The sequence below is a fragment of the Eschscholzia californica genome, unplaced genomic scaffold, assembly GCF_041429995.1.
Source record: "Eschscholzia californica isolate CP2 unplaced genomic scaffold, dmEscCali1.0.p SCAF_1, whole genome shotgun sequence".
Taxonomy (NCBI): Eukaryota; Viridiplantae; Streptophyta; class Magnoliopsida; order Ranunculales; family Papaveraceae; genus Eschscholzia; species Eschscholzia californica.
In genome coordinates this window covers 55437603-55455309 of record NW_028238198.1, presented here as the reverse complement: position 1 = coordinate 55455309, position 17707 = coordinate 55437603, and the positions used below count along the sequence as shown (strand labels likewise).

Genomic DNA, 17707 nt, shown 5'->3' with positions numbered 1-17707 from the left:
AGCTTAGCTTCTGAGAGCGTACATCTGATCCTCTCTACAATAGTATCATTCATGCGTTCTGCTACACCGTTTTGTTGTGGAGTTTTGGGAACTGTCTGTTCATGTCGAATACCATGGGTTTTGCAATACTCTTCAAACGACCCGATGTATTCTCCTCCATTGTCAGTGCGCATGCATTTCAATGATTTTCCTGTCTCTCGTTCTACCATGTTGTGGAAATTCTTGAAAACTGTAAGTACCTGATCTTTGGTCTTTATGGCATATGCCCAAACTTTCCTGGAAGCATCGTCTATGAAAGTAACAAAACACAAAGCACCACCAAGTGTTTTGACCTTTAAAGGTCCACAAACGTCAGAATAAACGAGCTCCAAAACACTTGATTTTCTTTTAGATGCATTCCATTGAAAGGAAACTCCATGTTGTTTTCCTACTAAACAATGAGAGCAAGTGTTCAAATCTATACCTTTTATGTTCGGTAAGTCTTGTCGTTTAGCAAGGATTTGAAGTCCCTTCTCGCTCATTTGCCTGAGTCTTCTATGCCAAAGATCAGTGGAAGAATCTTTTTCAACTGCATTCAATTCTCCTTTACACAGTTTTGTTTGACTCCTGTATAAAGTACAACACTTCTTCCCTCTTGCTATCACCATTGAACCTTTTGTGAGTTTTCACTTTTCATCACCAAAATGACTGTGATACCCTTCATCATCTAATACTCCTGTAGAGATTAGGTTATATCGAAGATCTGGTGTATGCCTCACATTCTTAAGAATCAATGTACTCCCTGTGCTCGTCTCAATTTTACTTCTCCAATTCCTACAATTTTTGAGAAACCCAAATTTCCCATCCTGACTTTTCCAAGGTCACCATTTCTGTAAGATCTAAAGAAATCCTTACATGGAGTAGCATGACACGAAGCACCTGAGTCAACCAACCATGTTGTTTCTAGTTCTCCCTCAGTCATACTTAAGCAAGTGTCTCCACAACCTGAGAGTAAGATAATGTCATCACCTGATGCAACTGCTGCAACATTATCCTGTTTTTCATCATCCTTTTTATTTTCTTTCTTTGGTTTCCTACATTCACTCTTGTAATGATCTATTTTTCCACAACCAAAACATTTAACTTCTTTCTTTGGTTTTGATCTCCCCCTTGACTTATCACGGTTATGAGGTTTTCTACTTTTACCTCTCCCTCGTCTTTCTGTAACAAGTGCTTCTGAATGAGACTCGTCTGACGACGATTTCCTTCTTGTTTCTTCATTCAACAAACTACCTGCTACGTGATTCATACGCTTTATGCCATCAGGAGCAGAATTGCTAAGAGACACCACCAATGTTTTCCAACTATCTGGTAAAGAATTTAGAAGAAATAACGCCTGCAACTCATCATCCAAAACTAACTTCATTGCACAAAGCAGATTTACTAGACTTTTCATCTCATTCAAGTGCTGAGCAATTGAGGTTCCTTCTTTATATTGTAATTTTCCTAGCTTTCTGAACAAGTAAGCCTTTTTGGCAGCTGTCTTCTGATCATATAATTCTTCTAAATTCCTCTATAGACTAAAAGCGGAAGTCTCCGTCGATACATGATGAAAAACACTGGATTTTACCCATTGTCGAATGAATCCAACAACCTTCCGATCTAATACCTTCCAGTCTTCTTCATCCATCTTCATCGGTTTTGTATCGTGATTTTCAATAGCTGCAACTAGGTTTTTGCAGTATAACAAATCTTCCATTTTTGCTTTCCACATCAAATAGTTTTCTCCATCTAAACTAATCATGCGATTAGTATTCACTTCCATATTTCTGAACAATAAATCCAACCAGAGCTCGGATACCACTTGTTAGGAAAAATAACTTAATTAACTTGTTCAGGAATATTAAGATAAATGATGTGAAAGTAAAGCCGAGACACCAAGTTTATTTAACGTGGCAAAAAACCCCTCCAAGATAGAAGGTAAAAAACCACGGGACCTAGTCCAGAAATCTTCCACTATGATTAAATAATGGGTTACACAATTCTTCCCTAAAGCAATAGGGGATTAACCAATGAAGGAGATATATTCTGAGTCTGAAGGTATGACCTTCCTGATAGAAATATATCTTAAAGGTCTTAAGGTATAAACTTCTGAAAGAGTGTCCTTCGACAAAGATGGCAATGCGTATGAGTTGGCTTATAGGATAATGATGACCTTATTTGGAAGATCAATCAATCCTGTTCAATTAGGAGTCATAATGTTTAGCTAGAAGACACTTACGATTGTCGGATCACTTCAGTTATCCACGACTAACATAGACCGGATCCTACAACGGGTTACACATAAGAATGGTAACTTGAAAGTAAGGATAGACTGATGGGAACTAGTATATAGATGTATATGATCTAGTCTGATAATACTTAAAAGATAGAAAAGAATCGGGCTCGAAAGAGAAGTCTGAAAAGGCAAAAAACACACTTTTTGGGCCGGGAAGGGAATCCCTTAAAGGGATTCCCCTGGCCGGCCATATAAGAGAAGTGGGCCGACCAAAACAAGCCCATAAGGGGCTGTTGTGGCCGGCCACACTAACTGGAAATCCTAATTAGGGTTTAATCCTAATTAGGGAATCCCAGTTAGATTTAAACTCTAACTTAGGCTTATCTTTTCTGCAGGGACCTTTAGGATTCTTATTTGAGTAGAACTCTACTAAGGTAATGCCTATATAAGGACCAGTTATGAGTTCAGAATAAGTGTGGAAATTTCTCTGAAGAAAATCATTCTCTTCACACAACTATTGGAGAGAGAGGATTTTAGAGAAAAGCTTCCCATTCTATCTATCAAGTCTAGAAGAAGCAGTTCTTCATCTCAACCTTCAAGAAGGTCCTAGCTGACTGAAAGAAGGGAGTTCGAGTTATATAATTCGGTGTCTCAAGTAGAGGAGCTACACTTGAAGCTCTTTATCTTCTGAATACTGGTCGGAATTTAGTTCGTGGGAAAGCGATTAAAGGTATCCTTCTAAGTCATACTTAGTTCATGTATAGATCCTGGACAACTTAGTGCTAAATATTAGATGTTTGAGATTCCGCTACCAACACTAGTAACATGATTAGGGATGTATTAGATATATGTAATTCCCAGCAGTGTTATCACGAGCCGTTTGCATGAAATTATCTTTAGCTAGAACGAATTAGATTTGAACTTAAGATTGATAGATAGAATTGTTTGAATGAAGATTTGGGGAAAACTTTGATCAGTTTGAAATTTTTTTAAACACAATCAAACATGTATTTGAAAGGGTTTCAATGCATAGAATCGTTTAAATTTTATGTATTTGAAAAGGGTTTTCGAAAATGAATCTAACGGATCAAAAATTTTGAAAAACTGGTTCAAAATCATGGATTTTGGGTGGTGAATTGTGCAAAAACAACAGCTAAACACCATTAAAACCAGTAGGAAGAAGAAGGAAGAAGATGGTCGACCAATAAGTTTTTTGAAAATTCCAAAAACCTATCTGGACCGGCCAGGACGCGTCCTCGACGCGCCCGGACGGTCCAGCATGTCCAGCAGGTCTCGGGACTCTGTCCCGAGATCGTGGAACACGGGATAGGAAGTCTCGGTCCAGCTAGGACTGATCCCGGGCGAACTAGGAGTCCGAGATGTTCGCATCTCCGACATCCTAGACGCGTCTTAGACGCGTCTGGGATTCCCAGTTGGTCACGGTCTAGGATCGAGACCAGGGGCATGCATCCAGACGCATCTAGATGTGTCTAGAACAACCAGATGCATCTAGGATGCGTCTGGAAGCGTCCAGACGCACCTAGGGTGCGACTGGAACGTCCTGACGCACCTAGGGTGCGACTGGAACGTCCTGACGCATGTGGCACGTCTAGGCACGTCTCGGACTTGGAGTCCGAGACAGCCTTCTGTCCAACCAATTCCAACTGAGCATGGCCTAGGGCCATGACGTGCTAGACCACGTCTAGGACGCGACTAGCACGTGCCATGTAACATGGTCGAGGACCCATTTCCCGCAAAGTCCGGACTGTTGAACTAGCCTTGACCAAGACTAATCAAAGGGACTTTTGACCAAGTTTAACTTGAGTCTTTTCGAGTTTGACTTAGGCCCATCGGGCCTTGACTCGATTGGGAGATTTTCTTACTCTTTCTTCCGATTTCGACACATTATTTTTCTGACATTGACCCGGGCTATCCGGAAGCCCAAAACGGAGTTTTTCCGAGTTTGATTTAAAAGTCATAAAGGAAGAAACTAAATGGGCCATTAGTCCGAATTTTACGAAAATAGACTTAGAAAGCCCATTAAACATAGATTTGTCACGATATCCCACAATTAGCTATACTAAACATAGCAAAACCTAGAAACGAATCTAGAGTCACATACTTTATTTATGATCGTCATATATTTTGTATGTAATATGTGAATGCGTGGTATAGTATTGCCTTTAGTTAAGTAAACGATTCTTGTTTCTAAGCACATACGAGTATGTGCCCGAATAATACTTAGAGTATAGGGTCTAGAAAAGCCATTGATGAATCGGATGATGAGATCATGATTCGAGGTGAGTAATCAATGGTGGTTCAAGGATGAAATCTAAAAGAACCACTATGCGAACAAGAATAAACTAAAAGATAATGATCTGTTAGGAGGCTCTACTAAGGTTTTAGATAAACCTTATGAGAATTCACATAAAAACTTACGTATAAAATTCACGAATGGTTACGATAGAGTTCACAGTAACGCAAACCTGATAAAATACGTAATAATCCTTAAAAGAATTTTGAGTATAAGCCTACCCAGAAATAAGACACCTGTTGATCCCTTGTTCATCGATGGTGGGTCTGCCTCCGTAGAGTGCCAACTTTTACCTCGGGACAATGCGTGTAGATCTATGAAGAGGTCTACGCGTCTAAATTAGTTTTACTCAATGAGTCAACAAAAGGGTTTTGGATTTAGAGGCAAAGGATTAAGTTTAACACTCAAGTGTGAAACTAATCAACCAAGAATCATAGGAGTATGAACAGTAAAGATGTTACTCACCCAGGACGATGGAGTTAAGGGCAGTGCCCTAGTACGCTTAACTTCGAAGAATTGGGATCTTGGAATCGTATTATTCAAACCACGGATAAGAATTTTGAATAATATGGCAAAATTAGAGTTTAGGATAACAAGTTTAAGTCACTTTGCATTCTTTACATGTAGTTTAATTATGACATTCGACGATATCTTCAACCTCTACATGGTGATGGAAAAATTGAACGACACGAATTACGTTCAATGGGAAAGAAATCTGAGAAAGGTTCTCGGAAGAAGAGCAGAGGTATTAGACACACCCATCATGGTACTTACAGAAATCTCTTCTAAAGTGGATCGTGAGCAAGCTGGCATTATCATCACAAGGTCGGATCCAGCGACTAGACTCATGCTAGTATCCATGGAAAAGGAATATCGAGATACTTTCATTGACATTGATGCATATAGCATTATTCAACAACTAAGGATTATGTTCAAAACACAGTGTTAGATGGAAAGATACAACATCTTCTCATACATTCTTGATAAACGCAAGAAAGAAGGGGAACCAGTCGAGAACGAACTTGAAGCGGTTGGGATCCCTTATGGAAGTTTATATGGCAATTGACACAATCTTGCTGTCTCTACATGATGGATTTAAGGAAGTAAGAAACAATTTTGAACATAAATTTGGGTTAGTATCACTGGAAAGATTTCTTGCAATTCTGGAAGTTGCTGAAAGTAGATTCAGTGTACCTGAAAATACTGAAGAAATTCTTATTATTCAAGAAGGTACCGACTCGATAACGGAAGGCGTTAGGAGAAGGAGACACTCTAGGATAAGAAGAGGCACACGAGTCCGAAAACCTAGAACCAACCTTCCTAACAACAGCTGTATATTCTATGGTAGCAAATCTCATATGCGATTAAGAGATTGCGCATGCTACCTGGAAGAGCTGACCAACAAATCCAGAAGTTCCGACTTAGGTATAAATGTTAAAAGTTGATTCAATTAAATACACTTCCCTTAAAGGTATTAGATACCTAACGCTCATTTTATTATGAATGACAGGAGCAAAAGGGAGCTAGAGTATTTAACTGAAAGGAGACGAACCCATCAAGAAAACTGACATTATTGTAAAAAGCTGACGAAGGCGTTCTTCAGCATAATAATGATATGCAAAGTGAAAACGAATAGTGGATTGAATCCACAAAACTAAACCATCACCTTAGATCAAAAATGGGAGATGCATAAATCTAAGGAGTTAGGGTCATCAAAGACTGCCCTAAGAGACTTGTAAAACTGGGCACATGAAAGAATTTACGTGGGAAACTCGCTTCACAAACTCTTGTTATCCGAAATAAATAAAATTTATTTCGTTATCTAAATTGTGGTTTAGAATTTAGACGACAGTCCAAGAATAATGGAAAGTTCCAGGGAGGTGTATTAGATACGTGATCTAATGAAAGAAACCCTGCTAAGTGGACATGGAAGCATTCCATTATATAAAATAACCGTAGTCCAGGACATCGATTGGACAACGATGACTTAAGAAGACTAGCATGAGTGATTGACAAGACAACACTGTTTCTTGGGCTATAGGAATTAGAGAATTCCAGTCAACTTCATGGGTGTACAAGTTACACTGGAACCCACCAAGTGAGAGTGCTTCAAGAAGTAGAAGATATGAACGTCATAATCTCATTTAGCAAATGAAAGAGATTCCTCAAAACATGAGTACTCACTCATCTTATGTAAGTAATGTCAAGCATTGGTCCCGTCAAACACCGCGCCATAAGAGGAGGTTATAAAAACGGAGGCCGGGTGAAGCAGGATAGACATGAAGTTGAGTGGGAGTATAAGAATGGAATATGTCTTCCTAACGAGAGTTAGGATAAAGTATCTCTGGGCCACTAGAGGAGTGACAATTGGAAAATGGAAGCACTACAAAAACAGGGTCTGTTGGCGACGGTATTTAACGACGGTTTTCTAAAAACTTTCGGCAAAAGTTACTAATTACTGCGGGCACTCGTTTTACTAAGGTGGGTTGTCTTTCCCGTTTGCCCTAGTTTCTCCTCGCCTGCCTAGTTCGAGAGGAGAGAGAGAGAGAGGGAAATCTCAGAGATTATGAGGAAAGAGTAATACGCAGAGGGATGGAGAGAAAAGAGATGAAGCTACTGAAGTGTCAACCCTATAAAAGTCTAACGAAGCTGCTTATGCCGAGGTTTGTTGTTTCTCACTCTAGATCCTTTGTTCCTCTTTGTATTACTATGAAGTAAGATTAAACCAAAAGAAAAAATTTGATGAAACTCAAAGAAACTTGTTCATGAAAAATGAAATCGATTTGATTGTGTCTGAACAAATTAGTAGAGAGAGAGACTTGTTCATTAAGTTTAAACTGCTATTTGCCTTTTTTGACTAGTTATAACTTGTTGTCAATTTTGTTGTTTCTCACTCTTGTGTCTAATGAGCTTCCCTGCAGCTCGCACACATTTACCGTCGATGTTAAGTAGATTTCGTAAACCCTAGCGATGTTAGTGTCGATGTAAATGTTATTAGATTTACTATTACTACTGTTGGTTTGATCTTGCTGCTGGTTATATGAAGACCTTATGCTATTAAAATCACGGTCTAATATAACCATACCAGAAACAAAGCTTTTCGGCATAATGGGAGAGTTAATACTACTACTCATAGTGGCACACATTTGAGCTGCTTTATGTAATAATGCAGTCGCCGACATATGAGCCGATCAATGAGTTTTTGGTTACTTTTATCATTTCTAAGATCATCGAAAGTATTCGATAAACTGTTAGAACCACTAGAAAAAATGTAAACTATTATGGACAACAAACTTGTTAGATTTTGATTATCAAACTCATGTCTCCTTTAGTCCTTTTGGGTGTAGGATGAAGTCTATTTTAGTGTTGGATTTTGATACATTGTTCTGTATTATCTCTTATGTGTTTTGATAGCTATAATAATCACTTATACAAACCACCCATGCGACACTTCAATGAATACTGATCAGTTTAAACTCAGATTCAAATAAATTGACTATTTTAGTGTTAGTGAGAGAAGGTAGAGATGGTATGTATTGATTATTTATCTGTGGAATACTAATTCAAAACTTCATTTTTCCATGTCTAATCTAAGTTTATAGTTCTTAGTGGTTCCTATTTTCTTACTTGTAGTGCTTACTAGATAACAAATTAGGTTTTAAAGATGATGATTAACATGGTAAGTTTTGTTGTTCGATCTGTAATGTTTGTAATGTTGATGTTTCAAGAATTGACTTGTATACGTTCGATGAAATTCCTAAATGATCATCTGTTTCCAATTTTAGATGATTTACATGCATGAATAGTACATTTTCAGTAGGAAATTTGGCCAATTCGATCTGAAATTAATGATGTTACTTGACTTTGTTTCTCCATTGATGGAAGTATTGAGAGATACCCAAGCACCTTTCAAAATCATGTATATGCCACAAATTAATGATGTTACTTGATCATCTGTTGAATGAAGAACCCCACAAATAAATTAGCTAACTTAGAGAATATAAATATTTATGATGTTACTTGATCATCTGTTGAATGAAGAATACCACAAATTAGCTAACTTAGAGAATATAAATATTTATGCTTATTAGGTTAAAGTATTGAGAGATACCCAAGCACCTTTGAAAATCATGTATATGCATGTATGGGTAAAGTATGATAGTGGCATGGGTATAATAAAAGTACTAGTTTGAGTGTTTTACTCCTCCACTGTAGAAGTCAAAGGTTGGTTTTCATATTTGCTTCTTCATAATGGTTGTTTTGCTTACTTGCTTTTGTTTAAGTTTCATTTTTTCCACTATTAGATTAACCTACAATTTTTTTCTTCATCATCATTTTGCTCAGTATCAAGTGATTCCGGGAGGCATTTGAAGTGTTGGATTTTATAGTTTGCTTGCAGAAAACCACTTCTTATCAGGTATACTTATTTATAATCTAAGTTCTTCTGTTGTAGAAAGCTATTAACAATGAGAAAATATCTTAGCTGTGTTTGTTGCCTTAGACTTGCTATTTAGAGTTGAAAACTATTAACAATTAAAAATTCTGTCTTGAAGCTTAATAACATGTTAGTTATGCCAAATATATACTTGATTGGAACTTGGTTAATAGTTTATTGTTTGAGATCCTAAATACTAGTTCATGTATGAAGCTTAATAGCATTCATGGTATGATGTGTGTTAGTTGCATTTATATTATGATTGTTATTTATTATATGAAATTATTCATGACTACTAAGTGAAAACATATCAAACTTTTCTAATACTTGATTGTTTGATTTAGATTTAAATTGCCATCATGGATAAGAGTTGGGTTCACAAGAATAGGGTTTCAAAGGAGTATGATGATGGAGTCGTCAAATTCTTGATTTATGCGTTTAGTAATGGTATTGTTACTGAAGAGAAAACCATGAAATGTCCATGTGTTAAATGTAGAAATGTTCCATATGTTGACAAAGATACGATATATGAACATTTAATTTGTAACTGGATGATGAAAAGTTATACGAAATGGTATTTGCATGGAGAAGGATTTAGTAGTAAATCTCATGTGCAAACTACAGAAGATGTTGTAAGTGAAGATGATTGTGATAATAATGAACATGATGAAGACATAGGCGGAATGTTGCGCGACGTATTTGGAGTAAATGATACAAGTGAAGATATAGATGGTGTGACAAGGGACATTGAAAATGATGATACGTTAGGCCATAAATTTTCTAGAATCTTAGAAGATTCAAAGAAAGAGTTGTACCCCGGATGTGATAAGATGACCATGCTTTCCTTTTTAATCAAACTATGGAATTACAAATGCATTGGAGGTTGGAGTGACAAGTCATTCAAACTACTGCTTCAATTGTTGAGAGATGTTTTACCAAATGGTTGTACTTTACCCAAGAAGTTTACTCAATGCAAGAAAGTGATTTCAGATTTGGGATTAAGCTACAACAAAATTGATGCATGTCCGAATGACTATATATTGTATTACAAGGAAAATTCTTGCTCTAAAAGAATGCTCTCAGTGTGGCTTGTCTAGATACAAGGATGAAGAAAAAAAGACACCCGCGAAGATGCTTCGTCACTTCCCATTGAAACCGAGACTGCAACGTTTGTATACATCAACTAAAATTGCAACTGATATAAGGTGGCATGAAGAGGGGCGCAACAAAGATGGTATATTGAGGCATCCAGCTGATTCCATGGCTTGGAAAGATCTCGACGAGAGATATCCAACATTTGCTGCTGAACCATGAAATATTAGATTAGGCTTAGCGAGTGATGGTTTCAATCCATTTGGAACAATGAGTGTTTCTCATAGCACGTGGCCAGTTATTTTAATTCCTTACAATTTGCCACCATGGTTGTGCATGAAACAACCTAACATAATACTCTCGTTGCTTATACCTGGGCCTTACAGCCCAGGAAATGACATTGATGTTTATCTGAGACCATTGATTGACGAACTAAAAGAGTTGTGGGAAGAAGGCATAGATACGTATGATTCTTCTAAGAAGGAAACATTTAAAATGCATGCAGCTTTACTATGGACGATCAGTGATTATCCCGGTCTTGCAATGTTATCCAGTTGGAAGGAAAAATGGCATGTTCAACATGTTATCAACAAACAAGTCATATGTATTTGCCTAATTGGCGGAAGACATGTTATATGGGCCATCGACGCTTCTTACCGTCTAGTCATAGATTCCGGAAACTGAAAAAGGATTTTGATGGAGCCGTAGAAAATAGACTACGTCTGAACCCACTATTAGGACCAGATATCTTGGAAATACTAAGAGGGGTTCTACATATTTTTGGAAAAAAGTTTGAGAAAAATTTGAAAGGTGATACTCCAACAAAAAAAATAGCAAGGGTATCACATGAAACTCCAAGTATGCCTTATAATCGGAAAAAGCTGAGTATTTTCTATGAATTGCCATATTGAGAACATAATATACTTAAACACAATTTAGATGTGATGCATATTGAAAAGAATTTATGTGACAATATTTTGGGTACCATAATGGGTATTGAAGGAAAATCGAAGGACAATTTAAAGGCAAGATGGGACCTTGTAAGTATGGGTATTAGAGAAGAGCTTCGCCCAAAACGTCAAGACAATGGTAGATTTTACATCCCAACAGCCTGTTATTATATGGATAAGTCTCGTAAAGAAATGTTTTGTAAGGTGTTAAAGAATATTAAGAGTCCCGATGGATTTTCTTCAAATATTGCTCGATGTGTTGATGTTAAACAACAAAAGGTGTATGGCCTGAAGAGTCATGATTCACATGTTATTATTCAACAACTCTTACCTTTGGCAATTGGAAAGACTTTACCAAAAAAAGTGACTCGTGTGTTAATACAGTTAAGTACATTCTTCCGTGAATTATGCTCAAAAGTCAATCGTGAAGAAGATTTTCAACGATTAGAAGATGAAATTGCGGTAATTCTATGCAATTTAGATAGGATCTTTTCACCTACTTTCTTTGACATTATGGTTCACTTGCCCATACATTTGGCATCAGAGGCACGAATTGGTGGACTTGTCCATTGTCGATGGATGTATCCAATTGAGAGGTACCTACCATTTTTATTATACTTAAATTTACGTACTTGTACTTGCCTAATATATATTTACTTGTCTAATATATATTTAATTGTGTGAAATAGATTTTTACATACTCTAAAGTCGTATGTCCGCAATAAAGCACATCCGGAGGGATCTATTGCAGAAGGATACATTTCCAATGAGTGTGTAACGTTTTTGAGAAGATATATGGATAATGTTGAGTCGCACACAAATAGGCCACTTAGGTATCAAGATAATACCCCAATTGGAGGTAATAACAACTTGATTCTAAGTTACGATGAGAAAAGGCAAATACATCAATATATCTTGTCAAATGATGTTGATGTTTCTTACTATATCAAGTAAGTTACTTCTGAATCCAATCATTGCTTCAAAGATTAAAGGATATATCATCTTTATAATAAATTTGATTTATTTCAATTGCAGCCAACACAAAGCTACTTTGGATATGTCATGTCGAAAAATGTTTGCTCATGATATCCAAAATAAGCACAAAGAAGAGTTCTTTGAATGGTTTAAGGTTCATCTCAATATACGCAAACGATTAAATCATTCATATCCAGAGAAGCTTGACTTGTTTGCTGCAGGCCCACTTTCATGTGCTAAACGATTTAAAGGTTATACCGTTAATGGGTATAAGTTCAAAATTGTTTCAAAAGAAACCAAAGCTAAAACCAGAAGAGTGGTGTTGCGCTAGATGCAATTGCTCCATGGTTCTCTAGTGTGAAGGATCGAAAACCAGTTGATGCAGAGATAACATATTATGGACGAGTGACTGACATAATTGAAGTATCCTATAGGCAAAACTACAAATTTGCCTTATTTAAGTGTGATTGGATTGATGTTGCCAAAGGTAGAGGTATAAAGGTCGACGATCTAGGTTTTACACTTGTTAATTTCTTTCATTTGTTGCCAATCCAAAATGAAGAGCCTTATGTCTTGGCATCTCTGTTCGACAAGTGTTTTACGTTCAAGATACAATTGAGCTTGAATGGAATGTTGTTGTCAAGAATAACCCGAGGGACACTTTTGACATGGGTAGTCGTGAAGTTAATGACCAACTATTGGATAGTGATCCATTTCTGATTCCTATTAATGTCAATCTTGACGATGAATTGTTAATGAGGATGTATTCGGCGAGATTGTTAGTGCGGATGAACGAACTAATGTAATTCAGAATGAAAATGATGCCAGAGACGAGGTCGATGATGAAGATGTGGAGCTAGAATATACTTGTGATGATGATGTTGAAAGTAATGAGCTCGAGGACATGGAAGATGAATATACTTCAAAGGTATGGATTTTTTACATCAAATTTTTAGTAACCACTTCTTTGCTGATTTTACATTTTAACTATTGAATATCTTCGTAGGACTCTCGAGGTTCATCAAAAGCACCAACTTCACTCAACTGAAATGGAACAACAAATTATCGGTTACAAGTAAACTCATCTCTCTCTCCACTTTCCTACTTAGAACTGGTGAAAGGTCGATCTAGTAATTATCATTTTTTTCGTTTGTTGCTTACAGGAGATACTACTTCAGCTTATATCTTAAGTTATCTGATATTGCAATGCCTGCGGTTAAAGTCATTTTTGCGAAAGTCAGCAGTGCTATCTCGTTTTTTCTCGTTAGCTTAATTGGGAGGTCCTTAGGACTAATCTACACTGAGATACGGCAGTCGCTTGGGTGGAGGTGAGAATATCGATTCTACCTTGTCAGAATGACATCTCATGTGAAACTTTATTTTTTCTCAAACGTGATTCAATATTATACTACTATTCTGCAATCCAATTTTTTTCCTCTTGCAGCTACTTTACTTTATTAATTGTGGTTGGAGTCGTAGTTTTATGACTATAAGTTAACAATCCATGAAAATTTCAACTTAGATTAGATACTTCAGTCTAGAAACATTAAAACATTTAGAGAAATTTTGTGTCTCTGGTCTGAAATTTTCTAAAAGTAAAAAAGCTTCATATTAGTTATTAGTAGATTGAAAGATACTCCGTGCCTTGACTTATTACTGAATGCTGAGAACTATATTATTTCTCATAGTTAAGAAATGTTGTTGTGGCGAGTCATTTCATTACAGCTATTATATATCGTTAAATGTCAGAATCATAATAGGATGTTACTGCTCGCTCTTTTGTAATTGATTTTCATTTCACATGAATGTCCAAAATGGGGTGGTTCAACCCATTCGCTTAGTCTAATTGGGCACGTCAATGTCTAACACAATGGTACAGCTATTATATGTCAATGTCTAACACAAAGGATCTGAAACCCTAGGTTTATTAGTTTAAATTGGACATGCCAAAGTATGACACTAATGTTTAATGGGTTTAGATACTCAGCATCAATCTGTCATAGCTTCTCATTTCTTACACGCTTGTTGTTATTATCATTTTGACGCATCCCTTGCGCACTTCTTGCTGCTGGGTTCTTAATGCCCTTTACAAGAGCTACTTCGAAATCTCAATACTGCTTTGCTAGTTCATCGTTAGAATGCGTTACTCCCTAGTTCCTATGATCAGTTTTGTTTTCCTTAACATCACCTATGAAAGTAGTATTAGTTCTATAATCAATTTGAGATTTCTTAATGAAATCCCTACTCCCTAGCAGGCTCGATCAAGTATTATTGAAGAATCTACTGCCTAATGCTTTTCGTGTTTTACTATCCCATTTTTGGTACTTGAGTGATCCAGTACTTTATATATTCGGTAATTGTTCGAATACTGCAACTCCTTGTTGTTTCTACCTGTATAGGAACTAGAATTCTATGGATGATTCTAATGTCTATCTTGTTTTATCATCTTAGGTAGAAACTTGACAGCAGAACAATGGTCTTCCTTCAGTAAAGTTGTACCAGGAATAGAAGAAGCTATCAAGAAGATGGAGACAAGGTAAAGATAAAGATAGTGGACGTTGGTGGGATTCTATTATGATAAACCTTTTGTATGAAACTTGGAGTTTATAAGTCTATATGGAGAAACCAAGTTAGAAGCTGAAATTAGAACTTCTTTCGTTTTTGTTTTCTCTATCGAAACTAAAAGAAATGTTGTAATGTTTTGTGGCTGATATTATAGTATTTTGACAGATTTGGAAATGTTTTAGATATTGATTCCAAATCAGAGGGTCAATTTATTGTTTCGAAATACAATTTTTATTTTTAGAAAATCAGAACATATCACCGACGGTTTTCTGCCGTCGCAACTTTGCAGAAGCGACGGTTCTTTCTGTACACAAGTCGTTGCTAATAATCGCTTTTAGCGGCGGATTTACAACCCTATTGCTACCAATTGTCGTGAAAAGTATCCCCGACGGTGGCTTCCACGACGGATCAGAATCCGTCACTAAATAGTTTATGCGACGGTTTTATTATATTACCGACGGTTTTAAGCCGTCGCTAAAAGTCTCCATCTTTGTAGCGATGGTCGTGCTCAAATGGATTAAAAGTTAATCATTTGATTTGAAAGTCTTTCCTCCCGATCAAGAAACTCTGATAAAGTATGACGTAACAGATGAGATATGAAAGACATGGGAATCGAGCATTGCACTTGTTCTAAGTACAAGTGGGAGACTGAAGGAGATATATTCTGAGTCTGAAGGTATGACCTTCTTGATAGAAATATATCCTAAAGGTCTAAAGGTATAACCTTCCGAAAGAGTGTCCTTCGATCAAGATGGAAATGCGTACGATTTGGCTTATAGGATAATGATGACCTTATATGGAAGATCAATCAATTCGGTTCAATTAGGAGTCGTAATGCTTAGCAAAATGTTGCTTACGATTGTCGGATCACTTCGGTTATCCGCGGCTAACATAGACCAGATCTACAACGGGTTACACATAAGAATGGTAACTTGAACAATGAGAATAGACTGATGGGAACTAGTATAAAGATGGATATGATCCATTCTGATAATACTTAAAAGATAGAAAACAATCGGGCTCGAAAGAGAAGTCCGAAAAGGCAAAAAGCACACTTTTTTAGCCGGGAAGGGAATCCCTACCCTAGCCGACCATATAAGAGAAGTGGGCCAACCAAAACAAGCCCATGAGGGGCTGTTGTGGCTGGCCACACTAAGGGGAAACCTTAATTAGGGTTTAATCCTAATTAGGGAATCCCAATTAGATTTAAACTCAAACTTATGCTTATCTTTTCTGCAGGGACTTTTAGGATTCCTTATTTGAGTAGAACTCTACTAAGCTAATGCCTATATAAGGACCAATTATGAGTTCAGAAGTGGTGTGGAATTTTATCTGAAGAAAATCATTCTCTTCACACAACTATTGGAGATAGAGGATTTTAGAGAAAAGCTTCCCATTCTATCTATCAAGTCTAGAAGAAGCAGTTCTTCATCTCAACCTTCCAGAAGGTCCTAGCTGACTGAAATAAGGGAGTTCGAGTTATACAATTCGGTGTCTCAAGTAGAGGAGCTACACTTGAAGCTCTTTATCTTTCGAATACTGGTCGGAATTTAGTTCGTCGGAAAGCGATTAAAGGTATTCTTCTTCCTTCTAGTTCATAGTTAGTTCATGTATAGATCCTGGACAACTTAGTGTTAAACATTAGATGTTTGAGATTTCTCTACCAATTCTTCAAGATGTGTAGAAACACTCTTGGATAACAATTCTTCACCAAAACTATGGTGGATAAACTGAATAAAGAAATAAAGAAATAGAAATCTCTTACTCCTTAGGATTTGAACAAATCCTAGATTACCAAAGGCTGAAGAAGATAACCACAAACTAAGTTGCTTCACAAGATTAATAATCTTCTTTTCTTCAAACCAATATTCTTCTCTTTCAATCTCTCTTAAAAGAACCACTTCAGAAATCTCTCTTTCTCTGACTTCTCTTTGTTTTGAAAGTTGTTATAAATAATATCTTCCCTTTCATTCCCTTTTATAATGATAAATAGGGAGGTTTACCAAAAGAAATAGCAATTCCTTTTTAGGCTTGAAAAAATAGAAGTTTCTATATTTTCCCCAAACAAGGAATAAGGGAAATCCTATTCCAATAGGAGTCCTTTATTATAAGGAGGGACCTCAACAAGATCAACTACCAACTAGTTGAAATGAAGTATAACAACACCATTTATTGAAAGTTGAAAGAGTCATTATCATCAATAGCACTTTGGCTGCAGCAATCCCAGTTTACTATCTTTCTATCTTCTCCATGCCCACTTCAGTCTTCACTCTTCACTCTTCACTCTTCAAGAAGATAGAAAAGAATATCAGAAAGTTTCTTTGGGGACACTCTATTTGCTGATGTCCAAATTTTTCTTCCTGGTATTAGTAAAGATGTTGAGATTGTTACGTTGAATCCTGTTTCGCTCCTCACGATTTGGGGAGACACCTGCAAGGAACTCGACTCCGATGGTCAAGATAATCAGATTGTCCTTGCAGTAAATATTGAGTATTGAGTTAACCCGAGTTTATAGAGTTAGGACATACTCATCGATTTGGTTTGTGCCCTCTTCGAGGCGATTTGATCACCTTTCATAGTATGCTTTCACCGACTGTTGATAGACGGTATTCATGAGGCGACTGAGATTTACCGTGTTGGATTGAAACTAACATTTCGTAGTCTTGAGATATTAGGATTCTTGTTTTGGATTATCATGTATCTTTGGTAAATAAAATTTACCTTGTTCAGGGATACTTGGTGTTGGAAAATTATTGTTGCTACTAGTTTGAAATGGAAAACTAGAAATATGATGTTGTACGCGAAACTTCGAAGCTCGATAATATCGATCTTTTAGACAATAATTTGCCCCCTTCTGGTAAAACCACGAGTACACAACGGGTATGGAATGATGCCTTCAGGATACGATGAAGTCTTTAACAACTATCTCAGTTCGAAGTATGTACGCCTCGACCAAGATCGAGAACACTCCAAAATATAAACAGATAATTCCAAAGAACCGACTTCGAGTTCACCGAAGAACTTAATTAGTTCACATTTGGAGAGCCTAACTAAGCATAATTAGTTCGTTTCGAGTATTAGAAATGCTATTTTATGTGTTTTTTATGTTACGTACCTAT

General features: G+C 36.8%; 1 pseudogene across 1 annotated transcript; it reads left to right on the top strand.

Moving 5' to 3' along the window:
- Positions 1–9304: 9304 nt before the first annotated feature.
- On the top strand, positions 9305–17085 carry LOC147567703 (uncharacterized; annotated as a pseudogene). The gene is made up of 8 exons (XR_015233540.1): positions 9305–11644; positions 11738–11998; positions 12084–12825; positions 13030–13098; positions 13187–13351; positions 14279–14376; positions 14475–14559; positions 16959–17085. The product of XR_015233540.1 is annotated as an uncharacterized LOC147567703 (transcript).
- The last annotated feature ends 622 nt before the right edge of the window (positions 17086–17707 follow it).